Source organism: Pseudopodoces humilis, chromosome 4, assembly GCF_049639895.1.
Source record: "Pseudopodoces humilis isolate 2021_Gansu_Grassland_sample_001 chromosome 4, ASM4963989v1, whole genome shotgun sequence".
NCBI lineage: Eukaryota > Metazoa > Chordata > Aves > Passeriformes > Paridae > Pseudopodoces > Pseudopodoces humilis.
This window is the reverse complement of record NC_142203.1, coordinates 62,381,963-62,388,307: the sequence shown is the minus strand read 5'-3', so window position 1 is coordinate 62,388,307 and position 6,345 is coordinate 62,381,963.

Genomic DNA, 6,345 nt, shown 5'->3' with positions numbered 1-6,345 from the left:
TTTGATCTAACTCTAATTAGATAGGGTATAAATATATACCTAGTTACAAGTATGCCTCCAAAGCACTGTGCAATGGGAGGTCATTTGCTTTTATGAATAATTTTATTAAAGGAAATTATAATCTTGAATTCCCATTTGTGGAACACAAAAACATGAGAAGTTTATTTTGCTTGATTTCCTCCCACATATATAGATAAATATTTAGCTGTTTTTTGGTGCAGATATAGCTCTTTTTTGATTAACAGAGAGGTAATTATGAAATCTTACACTATAGGATGGACCAAGGATCAATCTCCCAGCTGGACCTTAAAGTAGAAGATCTGATTTCATCTTCTGCTAAGATTTGTGGAAGAGAGATGAAAAAGCAAGTAACAGCCTTGAACCTGACTATATTGCTGCTTCATCTTGCATGAAAAGCCTTTACTTCCAGAAACACCCCAAATCTACAAAATCACCAGTGGCAAATACAACTACTTGAAAAACTTTAAAATCCCAAAAGAAGCATATGTGCCTTACCTATTGCCAACTATTGAAGGATATATGCTTTAAAGAATGATATATTTTACATTCAATACTTTCAGAGGAAGGGGAGGAATTGTATTGCCTTAATAGTTGTTCTCATTACTTAGGCCTCTGCCTTTTTGACTCCTGCTGGAAATTTTCAGTCAGTTAAGTCAGTGGGAAAGAAGCTTGATAAGTTTATGACAGTTGTGTAGGAAGAGATTTTTTGGTTTGCTTTCAGGCCAGTGTTGGAAAGGAGATGCAAACCTTGTATAATGCTGGTGTACTGGGTCTGGATGGGACAAGTCAATGTCATTCACTGCAGCCCATACAGTGCTTGCTCCAAAATTGTAGCTGAGTGGCGAAACAGTGCTGATAACACTGATAACACTGATAGCTGATAACAGCAGTGTTTTGGGCACAGCTGAACAAAACTTGCACAGTGTCAAGGGTTTCTCTTTTGTGCTCTGACTTCCCAGAGAGTAAACCCAGGCATGGCATTAGAAGGCCACCCAGTCAGGACAGCTCTCTGACTGACCAAAGGAATTTTCCACCCCCTAGAGCATCCTCCTGTCCAATAAAGGCTCAGAGAAAGTATATGAGATATGACAGAGGACATATTTGCCCTCTCAAGCAGCTGTTACACATGCTGAGGGCCTGATTCCCAGGATGAATTTGGACATCTGCCCACCAATGGCAGGTAGTGAATGAATCCCTGTTTTTGCTTTGCTTGCATGCACAGCCTTTGCTTCCCCTATTAAAGTGTCACTATCTCGATGCCAGAGTTCCTGCCTTCCATTTCCTCTGCGTCTCGCAGGGAAGCAGAAGAAATGAGCACAGTGTGGGTTTTTGGCTGTTGGCCAGGATCAAACCTCCCCCACAGTCAGGTAGGTTGTTTCCAACAACAGGAAAAGCATAGACTTTTGGGGCATATACCCCTAATACAGGTCTTCCAACATAAAAAAATATAATTGTTGAAAATAAAGTCAATAGCCTTTCAATTGTCCCTTCTGAAATATTTTTAATAAATATTTTTAATATTTTAAATATTTTATTATAAATATTTTAATAGTTTAATAATTATTTATTATTTATTATTTATTATTTATCCTGATATGAAAAACCCCAAAGTGATATGAGTGAAGAATCACACACTAGAAAAAAACATTGTTGCCTTATTAAGGTATATAAACAATTTCTAGATGGCATTTTTCATTGGGAAAAATGAAAAAATGGATAAACTGTACCTTAGCTTTTTTTGATCTAAAGAGTCTTTTAGTGCTAATTGGTGACAAACAATCTTGAAAAAAAGAAATCTGTATTATGCAGTTTTTCTATAATTATTGCAGCATTAACCCTGAAGTAAGGGAACAAGCAAAAATTCAGCATGTTTCTGCTGTCCTTAGCATACCATTAGAAAGGGTATGAGTATGGCAGGCACACATTGATATGCTTCAGGGATATCTGCCACGATTTGACCCATCCTTGGATTAGACTGTCCTTGAGACAAAGGCTCTAATCAGTGCTCACTACTGGCAGACTTTGCATTTGTGAATTTACATAATTACTTTTTAAGCTTGTCTAAGCTTTGATATTCATAATATGCTGCACCAGTTAGGTTTCAGTTTAATGATATCTTGTGGGAAAACTACAACTTAACAATTTGTACATAAACTAGCTATTGTTTTGTTTTTATCAACTTCTGTTATCTGCCACCTAATTGTGCTTAAAATGTTTTTCTTCTACAGCCCTGAGAACTCATTTTCAGATTCATAGTTAACTACCAGTGGTTTATCAGCTCACTAAGCACCCTTCTTGCTTTCATTACTGTGTTGAATATTGTAGATCTTGGTGTTGATCCCTGCACATTATTCAAATTTTTCTGTTTTTGTTAAATCAACTGTTGTTCTACAATAGGTCTGTTGCTTTTTTCCCCCATGCATTTTCAGACACTGCTAGTATGGGACCTTGTTAAAATTTTTGGAAGTCAAATACACCATTTCACTCTTACCATGACTATATTAGTTCCTTGAAATAACTCCTATACATTTGTGTGGTGACACTACTCCTATACGGATTCCTCCTCAGTGTACCGTCTATACTCATATCTGCTGATTTTACTTTTTACTGATGTATCAACAAATCTAAGATGAAGACCAGTCTACAATTAGAAAGATTTCTTTCCAGATGCTTTCCAAACTTTAGTTAATAATGAAGAGGGCAGGCTCTGAGCTGCTAGAAAGGTTTTTCCAGATGTATTACCAGGTTTATTCGTTCTAGCATTTCTGTGTTTCTTTGGTAACAGGAAGATGCTTTTCTGAAAGAACTGTTCTAAAGTGTGCTTGAATTCACCACCAGTGTTAGCTTTTGCTATTCATCTCCCTTGAAATCTATCAAACACTTTCCATTTCTTCGGCACACATCTTTGCCCATGCCTGTTCTCACTGGCTCTCCTTTTTGAAATCCTGTCACTTCTGACTCTCTGCTCATTCATGGTGTTCTGAGGGTGACATAATTTTCCTTGCTTTTCCTGCAGGTTATGCTCTCTTGCTTGCCCTGCATAGCTGCTGAAACAATGGCCAGCCACAAGACTCATTTATAGTGTGGTTTGTCCATGCTGTGATGGATCAGCACCAGAGTACTTTAATTTACACACCTTTTTCTGGGAGAAGTCACTAGGAGGACAAGATCAAGGGCACATCATCCAGCTTCTGTAAAGGATATCTGTGACCTTGCAAAAGCATACATAACAACTCTCTAGATTCAAAGGAAAATTCAAATGATACACAGTTGTTTTGTTTGGTTTTCTGACACTCAACATATATATTATGACCATGATCTTAGAAAAGATCAAGATGTTGTGCAAAGATAGCTTTTCCTGGTGTATTCTTGTAACTGTCACCTAATGTACATTCTTACTCAATACGTAAGACATAGCAGAAAAAATATTTGTCCTGTTTTTACAACTTCTTATGTGTTTTATCCAGTGGTAAACTGCCACGTCTTCCGCATTAAAATTTTGCACAGGGGTGACTGCTGCACAGTACTTGAGAGAAAATTCTCCCTTCTCTATAAAGCCACAATTCTTCCCTTACTCCACCATTTACCTGGACCCTTTTCCTTTGCATGCAGTAAGAATGCCCTAAAGCAGCCCTCGGGTAACTTGACAGCCCCATAGCTCCTGTTGAACAAAGTGAGCATGTCATCCTTAGGGTCCTAGATCTGATGTGCTGTTATCGTTACAAGCTGAAATAAGCAGCTGATGTCGTTCTTTCCAAAATGTGAGTTAGGACAAAGCCTGTTCTTTCTCTTCTTTGCACATTTTTCTTACTAGCAATGCCAGAAAGCCAGAAGCAATGTAAAATGCTTCCAGAGGTAGGGAACTCTGAAGGGTTCAGAATATTCTTTAGTTTGTATGTCTGCACTGTCAAAATCTGAGGCATGACAGAAGTGAAAATCACCTGAACAGCTTTTAAGCATTGTATCTTATTTCCTCGTGGTATCTCAAGAGCATACAGGCACATGCAGATCCTTCTGCCTAGCCTGATGTAACAAACTGATCCCACAGCTCATTTTCCCAAGTTAACTATCTGACAGAAATGCTTTTATTTACTTCTCCAAAAGCTTTTGCACTGCATTTTCTAGGCAGTGCCTATAGACACATGGATGGAAAAAACCCACTAAGAACTTCTTCATACACTCAATGTATGGGTTAAAAGTGTTAAAACCAGACACTTGGTTGAAAAAGAAAGGAATACTTTTGCTCAAAGTGACATGTCAGCTGGGAATGCTGAAATTGCCAGCGTGGGAAAACTCCCATTTCCTATGCCTACTGTTGCTCATCATTCGAGAAGCAGAAATCACATGGAGAGGTAAGACAGACATGTGCAAAACCTTTTGTTATATAGGGGAAGGCAGCAGGGCACCCCCGCTGTCTGCTAGGATGAGCTGAGCCTGATGGGGCCAGCGCCCCTGTGTGTCTCTGCTGCCTAGGCTTGGGTAATGAAATGAATGTGCTCTCTGCTTTTATCTCTGCTTTTTATCAGCGGTTTAACAGTTGTCTTTGAGAATTTCTGTTGATTCACACATTCAGCTTTTCTGAATGGATGGTTTTACCTTCTGGGATATAGATTTCTTTCTTACCACTTTGGTGGTGGCAGAGATTTGTGTGAACTCTGAGCAGAATCACTGCACCAGAACTTGCAGGTTCTGATGAAACAGTTGCATACAATGGCTGAGCTATGTGGAAAATTGAGATCAGCTCACCAAGAAAAACGTATCACTATAAAACAAATCATCCTAATTCCCAAGTTTCAAAGGGTCACTGCAGTTTGAGGGACCTGTAAATAATGTAGAGGTTAATGTATTTTAAATACATTTAAATACCACTTCTTTGTCCACAGAAACAGAATTAAAGTGAGTAAATAACAATTGTTCTGCAATATGGAAAGGCTATTGCCATTTTACTTGCATTGAGATGTTTAATTTCCAATCCATGGTATGTGTTTGAGCTGTCAACTTGTTTGGCATTTTAAACTGTTCAACCTGTTTTGCTTTATGATTTTTGGCAGTATTCATGCATTTAGCAGACTTATGACCCTTAACAGCAAAGGATACAAATTCCCTCATTCCCCTCTTTTGGAAGAACTCCAAACTTTGCCTCCCTCTGCTAATTCTCCATTTTCTACATGGTGCCTTTTAAATAGTAGATTTTTTTAAAAAAGACAGTATAGAAGTATGTGGTACTACAAACAGATTCACTTTTACTCCACTGCAGCAACTTGTCCACCAAGTGGTCTTGGCTGCACATCCTACATCTGCTTAGGATGTGACCATTTATTTACTATTAAATAACTATTAAATACTATTAAATAACTATTAAAGCAGTTAGCTTTAGTGTTTCCTAATTTTGTACAGACTTGTCCTGTGCAGCAAACTCCAAGTGGCAGAAATACAGGTAATGGTACTCGATCCTCTTCCGAAGGTCAGCCTGCCTGGTAACATCCTCTGCTAGAAGGGAACAAGCTCACACTCAAAACAGCTACCAAAAGAGGGAGCAAATATACCCTTGCTGCTGTGCAGTTTATTTAATTTATCCCATTTGAGCTCTTCTGGCAAAGACAGCACTGAGCAAGGATGTGCTCCTTAACACAAACAGTGTATGTACTAACAAAATGCCTATTATGCTTTTATGATCATAGAAGGTGGCAACCTAATGAAATACCCTTAGGTCTTCCTTCAACTGGTAACTGGCAGGAAAAAAACCAGCGCTTACTTCAATTTCCAAGGCAAGGACAGAGATTTATCTTCATGGGAAGACAAACACCAAATAAATGTGTTTTTATAGCTTGTGCTTTAGAGAAAAATTAGGACTGATACAGGGTGGGATTTACCCTGCTTAATCCAGATTCTATTTAGACTGCTATTTTCTGCTGGAAGATACCCTTTAGCACCACCTCCCATTAAAAGTGAAACACTAGATGCAACTTCCTAACTTGTATGTCAAAGTTACAAAGGGTGAATCTAGGCCAGATGAAGTGTGTGCATTTAAAAAGGAATTACACAGATTCTATTTTATGTTTGGGAATTTCCATCTAGAAGGTTACAGATCTAAGTAGAGACAGTTGGGTAATCAAGCAAATGAGCAGTCTGGGTCTAAAGATCTAAAGATAAAGGGTATGGAGAAATAAAATTAAAAAGAGGGAGTTACAGAAACAAAATCAGACAGCAGGCATTAGATCACAATCACTTTATGGTTAAATTTATTGAAATTATTTCTAAGTATACGTATCAATTCACACTACTCATAACTACCATCCTCATTATCTGATATACATCAAACAG